Genomic DNA, 14,365 nt, shown 5'->3' on the forward strand with positions numbered 1-14,365 from the left:
GTGCGGAAGAGGGGGTAGTCTTATACGGCGAGTATATAACAAACTCTGTAGTTTGAGTGGAAATGTTAAGGGGTTGTCTTATACGTCCAGTCGTCTTATACGCCGGCAAATACGGTAATTTAAGAAGTGATCCCCCTGACTAATCTAGTACCCAGCTAGCACTATACATAGTTATTACCATATCATTGACTATAGTCCCTATGCTTTAATTTACATCCCCATGACTATTTTGTAACTGCCAATTTGTACTTTTTTTTTTAAAAGGTTTTTTATTGGGGAATTGGGGGAGGGGAACAGACAAGTTGCTGTCCTTTTGTTCTTCAGTCTAGTTGTGGAGGATGTTGCTTCATTGGCCCATGTTGGTATTATCATTGCACTTTTCTCGGCTGAGGCAGATTGGTCGCCAGCCATTGGACGGCCGCTCACGGCAGCTCACGGCAGCTCACGCTGCTGCCAGCCACTCACGGTAGCTTACAGCAACCCACTGCAGCCCCACTGCAGCCTAAGCCATCGCCGACGACCCACGGCAGCCCAGCTCCAGGTTGAGCTGTTGTTCACCTTAGCTGTAGAGGGCACAGCATCACTGGCCCTCATGTGGGATCCGAACTGGGGCCCTGCTGCTCAGAGCTAATGCTCCCAAGCCAACTCTTAACCAACTGAGCCACTCGGCCGGCCCCCAATTTGTGCTTCTTAATCCCTTTACCTTTTTCACCCTGCTCCCCAACCCCCTACCATCTATCACCCCAACAAATCTAGTACCCATCTGACACCTACATAGTTATTACAATATAATTGACTATATTCTTTATGCTATACCCTACATCCCCATAACTACTTTGTAATAACCTATTTGTACTTCTTAATCTCTTCCTCTTTTTTTCACCCATACCCCTAAACCCCCTCCCATCTGGCAACCATCAGAATGTTTTCTGTATCTATGAGTTTGTTAATTTTGTTCTTTAGATTCCACATATAAGCGAAATCACATTGTATCTTTTATTCTCTGTCTGACATACTCCACTCAGCACAGTACCCTCCAGGTTCATCTATGCCACTGCAGATGGCAAGAACACATTCCTTTCTTTGGCCAAGCAATATTCCATTGTATGTATGTACCACCTCCTCTCTATCCATTCTTCCATCAACGGACGCCCAGGTTGCCTCCACATCTTGGCCATTGTAAATAATGCTGCAATGAACATGTGGATGCACACATCCTCTCCAAATAGCGTTTTAAGGGCCAGCCAAGTGGCTCAGTTGGTTAAGAGCTTGCTCAAGAGTATGAGCTCTGAGAACAGCGGTTCAATGCCCAGCCCGAGCTGAGCTGCCGCTGAGCTGCCAACAAGTGGCAGGATGGCTCAGCTAAAAAAAAAGTAGCATTTTGGGTTTCTTTGGATAAATACCCTGAAGTGAGATTATTGGATACTTCTTTGTCTCTTGTTATAGCCTTTATTTTAAAGTCCATTTTGTCTTGTACAAGTATTGCTACCCCAGATTTTTTATTTATTTATTTAAATTTTCATGAAATATCTTTTTCCATTCCTTTACTTTCCATCTCTGTGTGTCTTTCAATCTGAAGTGGGTCTCTTGTAGGCAGCATATGTAAGGGTTTTGTTTTCTTATCCATTCAGCCCTCCTATGTCTTTTGATTTGAGCATTTAATCAACTTACATTGAAAGTAATTGTTGATAGACCTGTATTGGGTTGTAGGAAAAGTCATGGCATATTTTTTTCTATGTTTTTCATTGCAAATGCAAAAATGCATTATGACTTTTCTGACAACCCAATAGCTATTGCCATTTTATTACTTATAATTTTGAGTTTTGTTTTTCCATCTTAAAGATGTCCCTCTAACATTCCTTATAATACTGGTTTGGTGGTGAGGAACTTCTTTAGCTTTTTCTTGTCTGGGAAGCTCTTTATCTGTCCTTTGATTTTAAATGATAGCCTTGCTGGGTAGAGTAGTCTTGGTTGTAGGTCCTTGCTTTTCGTCACATTGAATATTGTGTGCCAGTCCCTTTTGGCCTGCAAAGTTTCTGTTGAGAAATCAGCTGACAATCTTATAGGGACTCCATTATAAGTTACTACTTGCCTTTCTTTTGCTGCTTTTTGGAGTCTCTCAATGTCTTTAACCTTTGCCATTCTAATTTATAATGTGTCTTGGTGTGGGCGTATTTGGGTTTATTTTGTTTGGGACTCTCTGTGCTTCCTGGGCTTGTATGTCTATTTCCTTTGCTAGGTTAGGAAAGTTTTCCATCATTATTTCTTCAAATAAGTTCTCAATCCCTTGCATTCTCACTTCTCCTTTGGTACCCCTATAATGCGAATGTTGATATGCTTGATGTTGTCCCCAAGGCCCCTTAAACTCTCCTCATTGTTTTGGATTCTTTTTTATTGTTTCTGTTCTGATTGTTTTCTGCTACCTTGTCTTCCAAACTGCTGATTCGATGTTCTGCTTCATCTAGTCAGCTGGTGATTCCTTCTAGTGCATTCTTCATTTCAGTTATTGTATTCTTCACTTCTGACTGGTTCTTTTTTACGGTTTCTATTTCCTTTTGTTATGCTTGCTATCTCTTTGTTGAAGTTCTCACTAACTTCCTTGAGCATCCTTATAACCAGTGTTTTGAACTCTGTATCTGGGAGGTTGCTTGCCTCCATTTCATTTAGTTCTTTTTCTGGAGTTTTCTCCTGTTCATTTGTGATGTATTTCTTTGTTTCTTCATTTTGGCTGCCTCTCTGTGTTTGTTTCTATGTATTAGGTAGATCTGCTATGTCTCCCAGTCTTGGCCCAGTGGCCTTATGTAGTAGGTGCCCTGTGGGGCTCTGGCACCGTCTCCTTGGTCACCTGCTCTGGGTGCTCCAAGAGTGTCCCTTGTGTAGGTTGTGTGTGCCCTCCTGTTATAGTTGAGCTTTATTGGTTTGGGCACATCAGTAGGTGGGATTGGTCCTCCGGGGTTTAGCCATGTCCACAGCTTATGGGCTGCTGTGCAGAGGGCTTACCCCACTGAGGGGGATTTATCCCAGTGGGCTACGGTGCCTGTTGGGACTGCCCTTTGTGTGTGCCATTTGTGGGGCTAATTGGGCAGTGCTCTGCTGTGGTCTGAAGCCAATCTCCAAGTATGTTGGTTCTGGGGCCTCTTGGGAGGGGCTCCAGTGCTGGCCCAGGTCACCCACTGCCTATGACCAGCCTGGGACTACCTGGTAAGAGCTACAAAGTAACCCACAGTTGTTTGCTGCCTGTGCTAAATCTGGAGGTGGGTGGGAGAGGCCATACTGTGAACCGAGGACGTCTGCCACCAGTACTGGGCCTGTGGTAGCTCCACAAAAAGCCAGGATACCCTGAGGCCTGCTGCCACCTGCCAGCTCCCTTAGGGTAGAGCCACTGATAGAGCCTCTTGCAGTAAGCAAGTTGGGTGAGGTGGGGTCTCAGGGAGTCACTAGAGTGAGAAGAGTTGTGGTCACCAGTTAATGTAAATTCTGGTTTGGTGCCAGTGCTGAGCCTGCAGCAATTCAACAAAAGTCTCAGAGCACACTTGGGCTGTGTAGGACTCTGATGGTTTTCCAAGAAAGTGAATGCAGGTGGGGCTGGCTAATCTCAGAGAAAGTGCCTCTGGCCCTGGGGGAGTTGGGTGGGGTGGGGTCCTAGTGAGTCAGCAGAGTGAAGTTGGGGAGCTCACCAGGCCAATCAGATTCAGATTTGGACCTAAGCTTAGGGGGCGGGCTCAACACAGGAAAGATGGCGCCCACCTGCTGGCTGCGCGGGAGGAGAACCTCCTCACAGGGAAAATGCCGACTGTCCTCCGGCTCTTGCTGGAGCCACACACCTTAGTCTGCCCCCAGTATGCCTCCAGTGGCGCATCCACCCCCCCATCCCTAGTCACCGTCCCTCCGTCTGAGCCCAAGGTGAGTGCCTGTGAGCGCGTGAGTCTGTGTGTGAGCCGTTTAAGAGGACATCCAGGTTTCTTGCAGCCTTCCGTCCCACCCAGACTGTCAGAATCCCACTGTTTTTCACAGCCAGATGTTGTGGGGTCGCCTCTTCCCAGCACCAGTACTCCAGGCTGGAGGGCTTGGTGCGAGGCTGGGAGTCCCTCGCTCCTCCAGGGAGAAGCTCTGCCGCTGAGATATCCCTCCTGATTCTCAATCATCCACAGGTGTGGGGCCCATTCTGCATCTCTGCCCCTAATACCAGTCTCATCGTGGCTTCTGCTTTATATTTTTATTTATATGACTTCTATTCGTCTAGACTTCAGATGGTTCTCCAGGTTGATGGTTTTGTAATTTAGTTGTAATTTTAGTGTGTTCATGGAAGGAAGCAGGCGCAGTGTTTATCTATTCCACCATCTTGGATTTCTCTAGCTACTGGATTTTGTTGATCAATTTTCTTTTAAAATATTATAATCCACAAATTTTTGCCTTTATTGTTAATGATACCTTTCTCTGTTTCTCTTTGTAACTCCTTGGATTGACTGCTCAGTTGATTTAGTAACATTTTTTTCCCCTTGAGTCATCACAAAAGTGACTTTTTAAATGGTGTGGTTTTTCCTCTGAACAGACGTGCGGTCATTGCCATAAGTTTTGAGGTACAGTGTTCTCCCTGACTTTCTTTTAAAAATAATCTGCTTGGGGCTGGCTGAGTGGCTCAGTTGGTTAAGAGTTGGTTTAAGAGTGAGAGCTCTGAGCAACAGAGCCGCTAGTTCGATTCCCACATGGGCCAGTGACATTGCACCTGAGCTGAGCTGCCAATAGGTGGGAGGATGGCTCAGCTGGTGTAACAACAAGATTGCCTATTCGATGGTGGGCTACGCCCACCTGCAACTAAGGCTGAACTCAGCACATTGAGCTGAGCTGCCAACCGGATGGCTCAGTGGATAGTGCGTGCACTCTTAACAACAAGGCTGCTGGCTCAACTCCCGCATGGGATGGTGGCTACGCCCACCCTCAACTAAGATTGAACACAGCACCTTGAGCTTAGAGGCCATGAGCTGCTGACGGGAAGCCAGATGGTGACTGGCGCCCTCCACAACTAAGACTGAAGAACAACAACTTAGCTGGTCCCCTTTCCCAATTCTCCAACACTGTTCCCCTCCTCCAATTCCCCAATAAAATCTTTAAAAAAAAAGTCTGCAAATAACTATTAAATAACTATTGATGCAGTGGTCATTTGGGAATGTGCTATGCAGTTTTCAAAAGGTTATTTTTTCAAGTGAAATTTTTGCTATTAATTTTTGAGTGTGTTGTATTATAGCTTCAAATAATGTTTGCTTTTGGATTCTTAGAACTTGTACTGTTTGCAGGGTTCAAAGTTCAACATTTGTCACATTATGATTTACAGCTTCACTTTTTTTGCCCACTTGATCTGTAAAAGACTGAGATATGAATTAAAAATCACCTAGAATTATTACTTTTTCAGTCAGTTTCTTCATTTTAACATAATTTTTTGGGCATATAAGGTTTATAATAGTTATCTCTTCACTATGGACTGTATCCTTTATCAATATAATATGAATCTCTTCTTCCCTGCATTTTTTGTATTTCCCTGGAATTCTTCTATGTTGTATATTGATATAAAATATACATTTTTAAAGCTTGTTTTTGCTAGAATTACCTCTGCCCACTCTTTAATTTTAACCTTTTGTTTTAAAGTGTTTGAGAGTCTCTGTATTGGTAATAGGGCAGTTTAAGAAATTTATATTTATTGTTATAAATAACCTGTTTGGTCTTACTTCTATCTCATTTTATTCATAATGAGTTTTTTATACCTCTTGTTTCCTTTGTTGTCTGATTTCTGTTATACAAGTTTGTATTTATCTTTATATTTTGGAAGTATGTAGTGTTAAAATTCTACTAGTGGTTATTCTCAAAATAAAAAACATTAACCTATATTTATTTAAATGTCTAAATAGTATCTTTTGTGTCCTAGATGTGCCACTCATCCCTTCTCCCACCTCTCTCTCTTGACCAATTCCTCTCCCTCCTTGATAACATCTGGAGTTTTGGTTCCAGATCATGATTATTACAAAATCATATTTTGTTTGTATCTCCTTTGGAACTAATTTTGGTGTTTGCATTTAGTTTTACAACCTGCCTTCCAACCATCTAAGTTGTCTCTATGTTAACTGGGGTGCATGCTCACCACCTGTCCGTTAAGCCATTCGTTCCATAGATATTTACCCACTAGAAGCCAGGAATTGTGTGAGGTCTGTGTGATGCGATGCCAAGCCCCACCTTCAGAGAACTTCACAGTCCCAACAATACAGTCCCAAACACAAATAATAATATACAGGTGCCACGGTCCTGTGCTGAGGGGATCGCAAGGTACTAGAAACGGCACCTAACTCAGACCTGGGTTTACAATGGGGCGCTGAGTTGGTCAGGGGAAGATTTCTGGAAGACGTGGCCTTCAAGCTATGACCTGAGTGTGGAATAGGAGTTACAAAAGGTATGGAGAGTTCTGGGGACAAGCGTGTTCTAGGTGGAGAAAACACGTACGAAACTTGGACGGTGTGAAGGGCCAAAGCCTGTTGGCGAGGGCATGGAGTTTGACATGGGGAGGAGTGAGACCTTAGGCTGCAGAGGAAAGCAATGTCAGATCATGAAGAGCGTTGTCTGCCAGGACAAGGAGGCTGGACTGTATCTTGAGGGCACTGGGAGACCTGGAGCAGTTATGAATGGATGAGTGACAGGGTCAGGTTTTAACTTTAGAAGTATCACCATGGCTGCAATGTTGAGAAGAGCTTCGAGGGACCATCTTGGAGGCAGACAGTCCAGTTAGGAGAACGTTTCTGCAATCTAGGGGAGAGATGGTGGTGGCCTACACTCAGCTGGTGGCAGTCAGGATGGAAAGAGAAGGAGTCTGAGAGATATTTAGGAGGTAGGGTTGAGAGAATCTGTAGACGGAGTTTCCCATTCCTGAGCCAGACTTTCACATCGTCCCTTTGTCAGTTGGAGAGCATGCATCATCCACAGTACAGCTGTTAGCCCCACCACCCCACCCAAACTGCCCTTGCCCAGAGCACCAACCATCTGGCTACCTCCAGTGGTCAGCGCTCTTCCTGGCCTGTGTGTGATCAGCCACACGTGACACAATCAATCATGGCCTCTACTTTGATATGTTCTTCACTTGGCTTCCAGGAAGCCACACTCTTATTTCATCATCTCTCACTGGTTTGCTCTTGCTCAGTTTCCTTGGCAGCTTTCTCAACTCTCCATCTTGTTGATGTTGGAACGCCCCTGCACTCAGTCCGCATTCCTCTTCTTTACTCCGTTTACTCTCACTCCTTGGTGATCTCATCCAGTTCCCTGGCTTTAAATACCATCCATATGCCACTGACCCTCAAAAGTATATCTCTAGGGCGGTCAAACCTCTCTCTCAAACCCAGGGCTTGAACAGCCAACTGCTTACTTGGGATCTCCACTTGGCTGCTATCTCACACTGAACATACCAAACACCAAACTCTTGGGTCTCCCCGAGATCCTACCTTCCTCTACCCACTGCCTTCCGCATCTCATATGATGGCAAACCCACCTTCCCATCTCTCAGGCTGAATGCGTTGGCGTCACCTCTGACTCTTCTTTTTCTCTCACATCCCACATCCAATCCGTCAAGGAATCCTGTCAGCTCTACCTTCAAAATACATCTGGAATCAGACCACCTCTCTGGGATATCCATGCCACCATCACCCTCACATGGATCGTGGCCACAGCCTCCTAACTCGTCTCCCCGTTTCTATTCTCCTCCTATTTCCTCGGCATGAAAACCAGAGGGTCCCTATAAAGTGTCCGGCCATGTCACTCCCCTCCTCAAACCCCGCCAATGGCCAAAGTCATCATAACATTCTACAAGACCCCACGACCTCTGTGACCCTCTCCCATTTCTCCGATCTCGTCTCCTACTACTGTCCCACTCACTCTCCCACCTTCAGTCACAGGGGTCCCCTTGTTCTGCACACTGGTCAGGCCCACTCCAGCCTTAGGGCCACACTGGCTGCTCATCTGCTGGACTGCTCTCCCCCAGAGACCGGCAGAGCTGATTCCCCCCTCTCTCAAGTCTTTACTCAAAGGCCACCCGCTGTCAACTACCCTACTGAAAAACGCAACTGCCCCCGCCCCCCTTCAATCTTCAGTCCTTATCACTTTATTGGTTTATTTCCTATGTTCACGGTTTACTGTGTCTCTTCTACATGAGAATGTAAGCTCCGTGATAGCAGGGGTACTTTTCTTCTCACCTGTTCACCAGTATATCTTATCACTTAATATGTTGTTGGTGCTCAACAAATATTGTTGAATAAATAATTGAATGAATAGAAGTATGTTTTTTCTTTTTAGGAAGGCGTGTCTTACGAACTCTTCATATCTAAAAGTGTCTTTCTTCTGCCATCCAAGTGAACGCTATCTTGGCTGAGTCTAGAAATCTAGTGTCCACATGTTTCCTTTAAAAATCTGTAGATGACACTTCACTGTCTTAAGATAATATCACATCAGAGAGATCTGAGTTCAGCCTGATTTTTGTTTCTTTATGAATAAGCTGTTTTCTGCTTGGATACTTTGCAAGATTTTTCCATGTCATTTTATTTAAACATTGTTAATTTATTCATTAATTTTTATTTATAGTTGGTAAACAATATCCTATTTGTTTCAGGTGTACAACACAGTGATTCAGCATTCATATACCTTATGAAGTGCCTTTCTAGAACATTTTCGTTAGAATGCATATAGGTATGTGTCTCCCATTGTTGATTTGCAGAAAACATCCACTCAACTTCTGTAAGCTAAGACTTTTCATGCAGCTAAGTCTGCTTCTATTATGTCTTTGATTATTATTTCTGATCCATTTGTTCTAGGTTCTTCAGGAACTGACATCACGTATCTGTGGGTTGGTGCTCTCCCCTGTCTTTCTTGGCCATCACTTTCTCCTTTTGTTTCTTGGCTTTGTTTTTTTTTTTCATTTGCACTTAAGAGCTTTTAATATTAGGCCTCTGTAGTGAACACTGGGGCTGACTTCCCAATGCACCAGATGGTTACATTCATCCGGTCAGGGTGTCCCATCCTCTTTGACACTTATTGGTTTGGGAAAGGGCAGGTTTAAGCCCCGTGGGACCAATGAAACACAAGGAAGGACTTCCTCAGGGCTTCCAGTAAAAAGCAGCTGGCTGGCCCAGTTGTTGCTGGAAGCCATTCTGAGGGCAGAGCTGACTCACTGAGGCTGGAAAGCGTGTGGCTCCTGGATGACGTCACGGAGGCACAGAAACAACCAATCCTGAAGCCTGTTCTTGCCTCTGCGCTTCTGATAAGAAGCAACAGATTTCATATTTTCTGGATGCTGTCCCATTTTTTTTTCTGCTCCTTTCCTCCCTCATAAACCCATTTAGTTTTCTCTTGAATTATCTTTGATTAAGGCGAATTCCAGATACGAGGTTTGTCAACACGCAGGGGAAGTCCATGGTCCCATTCTCTGCCCGCTCGCGAGACTGTGGAGGGCCAGGCGAAGTGCAGGAAGGCTGATGAGGGTGCGTTTCCAGTGTGTACATTCGCCCGGGGGACCTGCGTTCTGCCAGGAGGCCTCTTCCTCTGACCTTCCCGCCGGCAGAGTCAGGCTGCCCTGCCCCTGGGCTCCTCCCGTCCCCTCTGCACTTCTCTGCATCCCCACCAGCGCCCCCTGCTGCCTGGTCGTCTCCTAAAACATTGCTTCGTAATGTCTGCCTGGTCGCCTGAAAACTTCCGGCGGTGAGCAGAGCAGCCTGGCTCTTCCTGACTCAGACATGAGGTCATCTTGTTCTTGGTGCTGCGAACTTGCTTTCCCTCCCTTCCCTCCTCTTGCCTGTGTCTGCGTGGATATTTTAGTACAAAGACTGGAACAGCTGACCTTTGAAAATTGCTAATCAGATTCATATTGTACCAGTTCTCCCCTCTGGTCTCCTCCCTACCCCAAATTTGTTTTTTCCCCAATCCACTACTGTCACAAAGTCAGCCTTCAGCGGGCTTTAGAGAAAGCTGCAGAGGGAGAGCCAGGCGGGCGTGTCTCCCTACCCGGGCCCCGTCCAGCCTTGTTCTGCTTCCCATACAGCGTGCTCTTGACATGTTAAAATTTCTGGCCTACACGAGCCACCATTAACATGCCATTTCCTGGAGCACAGCTGTCTCTGATTTCAATCCTCCTCCACTGCTAAGATGAGGGTTCACACTGGACCCCCAGATCTAGCCTGGTTACATACAGATGGTCTCCTAGGTGATGCTTGCCTCCCCAGGCCTTCCTCAGGCTGCCCCTGACCCTCTAGGGACCCTCCCACCGGCCCTCTCGCTTCTCTCTGCAGAACGTTAAATGGTTCCCAGCGACTGCATATAACATGGAAGACTCCCTGCCCCCCTCCCCATAAGAGCTGCCCTCCATCAGCAACAGCGCCCCTCCTCCAGGCCCCCTCCTCCCTGGGTCACAGACTGTGACAAAGCCTTATTGCCTGTCTCTGGGAATTCATTTCCTGTCTCTCTTCTGTTCCACCTCTCTGGGGCTCCCTGGCCCTCCCCAATTCCTCAGCTCTGTGCCCCCTCATGTTTGCCAGGCAGCTGGCTGCCTCCATTATTTTTACGCCAACACAGTTTAAAAATCTCCGCTCCTCCTTGCTGTCTGCGGAGGAGCGGCTGCCACATTATTCTGACATGCTGATGTCATTAGAGTCCACGAGAACTCTCTTCAGCTAATGAGGCGGCAGAAAGAAAATTAAGGGGGAAAATCACACAGGCACATTGCTCTGTATGTAGATGGAGAAATAAAACAAGAGCAAGAAAAACAGAGGCATGCTATTTATGCTAGCTCCTCCCTCCTCCCGCTGGGGACAGGGTACAAGGGTTCTTGTGAAGACAGGAGATGGAGACCTGGGTTTTGACTACAGCTACCCCAGGATTTGCCCGCTGAGAATCCAGTGTTACTGGGGTAGTGTGAAGTCACTTTACCTATTTCTATAATAGGTGAAAAGAAAACACAAAAACTTGATGTACGTCCGTATTTTCAGCATGGTCAATGCCCAGAAGGTGAGGCGAGACCAGAGCTTTGCAGATGCTTCTAGAGTGACCTGCCATGCTTGCCATCCACCTCCACTGCCCCTCTATCTGCATTCCTCGCCTGGACTGGCAGCCGTCTGTGGTTTTCCCCGGCGCCTACCCCAACATGTTCTCTGCACTTGAGCAGAGAAATCATTCCAAAACGCTCATTTGATTACATCACCTCTCCTGCTTAAAATGACGTAATAGATTCCTATTGTTCTCAAGACAAAGGCTCAGACTCTTCACAAAGGCCCTGCCTCCGGGTCCCGCTCAGCTGGCCTCCTCCTGCTGTGTCCTCTCCAGCTACTGGGTCACCTTTCCGACTGCACGGTCACACACAGTGCTGCTTCTGCCCCAGGACATTTGTCCGATCTGTTCCTTCTGCCTGGAATGGTCTCTCTTCCCCTTTTCACACAGCTAAGGCTTCAGCCTTCATGAAGCCCGTGCTTGGGGGAGCCTGTGACCATCCCCCCAAGCCAGGTAGAGCCCATGTCCCACTTTCAGGAGGGGGAGAGTCTTGGCTCTGCAGCTCTTCTCACCACAGCAACCTCACCTTGGTGGGTTTGGTTGTCTTACCCTCCTGACGGGCAGCTCCCTGAGGGCAGGAAGTGCGCATGCTCCCCTTTCAACACCGACTCCAGCACTGAGCACAGCAGAGATGTTTGTTGCATGAATAAGTAAGTGCTTAAGGGATGCTCGTGGGAAGCACAGCCTATGTGTTTGGGGAAAGCAGTCCATCGCTGGTGGTGTCCCTGCGCCTCCCCACTCGTGGGCAGTGAGTTGGGATAGTTACGGCTGCCAGCAGGTGCATCTCCACTGGCCTCTGCCCTGCATGTAACAGAAACGTCTCTCAGGAACGGCACAAAATAAGGGACAGGGTTGGAGAAGCCAGAATGCGTTAACCACACGAGCTGACTGCAAATGAGAAGTGCTCATGGCAGGGGGTCCCTTTATATACCAAGGGACAAAAAAGCTGGTGCCTTACTCTGAGCGGCCCCCAAATGAACAGGCATGGAGGCGGGAGAGCAGGGGGTGAGTCCCAGGACACAGGGAGCTGGTTTGGGACTGCGACTTGCCAGCTCTGTAACTTTGGGTAGGTCACCTCCCATCTCAGAGTGGGGCGGGGCTTAACCCTTTGCAGCGTCAGCCTTGGGTCGTGGGGTCTAGCCAGAAATGTGCTCTGCAAAGCCTTGGGCTGAGAAAAGTTGTGAAAAGAGAACATGGGGCTTCAATCCTGTTTCAATGAATCCATCTTCCCGGTGAGGGGCGGGAGGAGAGAGGCCCATGAGCAAAGCCCTTTCTTCCAGACCAAGCATGCGACCCACAAGGTGAGCTCGTGGCAGCGGCACAACACGTGGGGACCCACATTCCTGGGTGTGTCCCTCGGCCCTGCGGCCTGCTCCGCTCCAGGCGGCTCTCCTCCGCCTGACCTCACAACTTCCAGAATTCAAACCTGGCCGCAGCTTGCCACCGCTGCTTGCCGGTGCCCTGGCGCCCCCATATCTGACTCCGGTGTTAACTAGAGGTCAGCCGGGCAGAAAGGTCTGGCATTGTCAACATGCTTGCTTCCCAAGCAGTGTCCCTGCTTTGATGCTCGCCGCAGAGCACTGTGCACGGCGCTTGGCGTTCGGCTGCCGCGGGGACGGTGCCTTTGTCTGGGCATGGGGGAACTGTGATTTATGTCATGCACTCGCTGTGAAACCTTTTGCCTCAGTAATTCTGAGCTCCGTGGGTGTCTCTTTACATCTGCTTAAAGCACGGCTGCTGCCCACGGACGGCGTGCTCTGTGACATTCCCCGGCGCCTCTGTGAACGCCTCGCCACGGCGCAGAGTCTTGCCTGCGGTGCATCTTTGTGGCCCGTTTCAGAGTGTTTGCTGCGTGCTCCACGGGGCTGCTGAGCAGAGTCAGTCTGTCCCTTTGATGTCGTGTGAGGTGATTAGACCTCTTCCCTGGTGGAACACTCGCAGGGGGGCCTGGGTGGGGGAAGATGCTTCTGCTGGATTTCCAGAGTGTTCGTCCTGGTTGTCCTGGGGCCAGGCGAGAACATCACAGGTACTGGTACCTTTGCTCAGTGGACTCAGTGTGGTTCATGCGTTCCCCACCGCAACCTGCTCCCGGCCAGGAGTGTGGTGGGCTGGTGGCCGCGGACTGCAACACGCGTTTGTGGGGCGCCCCCTAGAGGTGTGGTTGTCCTCAGCACGAAGAGCCCGGATCTCCATATCTAAGGATTTAACGACAGGCCGCGTCCTGGATTTGCTGAAATCCCCTTCAAACTTTCCCCACTGACTGAGGTGCGACTCTGTGTGCTGTGTACAGGGAAGGCGACGACGGGCAGTGCTTTTCGGTGACAGCCTCAAAGTATTATGATTTCTCAGGGAAACCCCAACTCCTTCCACAACTGCTGGGAGATGCATTACCACTTCCAAGAGCCCAGCACTTCTCATGGCGTCTTCTCCACCCCCCCAACCCCGCCCCAATAACAAACTGCCCCCTAAACCTAAACCCAACTTGCATCCCCGCGGACCATGCTCCTTCCTGTGTGGCTGACACAAGATAGGGCCCCTGAAGGGGAGGCACTGTGCCTTGTCCTGCCTGTCGAGGTCAAGGTAGGCGAATTCCTACAGCCCTGGAGCCAGAGCTCAGGCGCCAGCGGTCCTGTCCCCAGGGAGGGAGCCCATGGGGATGCACCTTGGAAACTTGGGCAAAGATCACTCAAACTGATTGACTTCGAGGATAACTAAGGGTTATTTCTAGTCAGTACTGAAATATATTGACTCTTTTTTCTTCAAAGGAATATCCCCCATGCATTTTTCACTTGTGGCCCATCTTGTAAAGCCTTGTTCATGTTTTCATTCTTTATGCACTTTCACATGATGAACGCTGATGCATGCATCTTAGTTTAAAACAAACCATGGGAACTGGAGGGGCCTTGGGGGGGGTGTCTTGTTTCTATGTTATGGGTTGATAAACCAAGCCTGCTGATATAGGGAAATGTTAAAATGTAAATTAGGGCTATAAAAGGTGAGTGTTATAGAATATAAAAATGCTGGCATCTCTTCCCTTTTGAGAGCCCACCATATTGAAATCACTGCATTGGAAGGGTGCCATGAGAGAATTGCTAAAAGACAGTGTAAGAGCTTTCTCAAGACACTTGTTAAAATGTTTGTCAAGTAAAGAAACACTCAGGGAGTTGTCTGGGTGGATTTCCCACTTTTCAGCTCTGTTTTTACAGACACACATTTTACTCTGCATGCATCTATAACACAAAGTTAGCATCTGAGAGAAATGTGTGAATCTCACTATTTCAGACCATCTAGAACACTGTCC

At 47.8% G+C, this 14,365-nt stretch overlaps 1 protein-coding gene across 1 annotated transcript in view; it reads right to left on the bottom strand.

The window, feature by feature from the left end:
* Positions 1-14,365, bottom strand: part of ASB18 (ankyrin repeat and SOCS box containing 18) — a 41,652-nt gene that overhangs the window by 5,126 nt on the left and 22,161 nt on the right. The gene's annotated exons all lie outside the window — the stretch shown is intronic.

This window comes from Hipposideros armiger, unplaced genomic scaffold (genome assembly GCF_001890085.2).
Source record: "Hipposideros armiger isolate ML-2016 unplaced genomic scaffold, ASM189008v1 scaffold_17, whole genome shotgun sequence".
Taxonomy (NCBI): domain Eukaryota; kingdom Metazoa; phylum Chordata; class Mammalia; order Chiroptera; family Hipposideridae; genus Hipposideros; species Hipposideros armiger.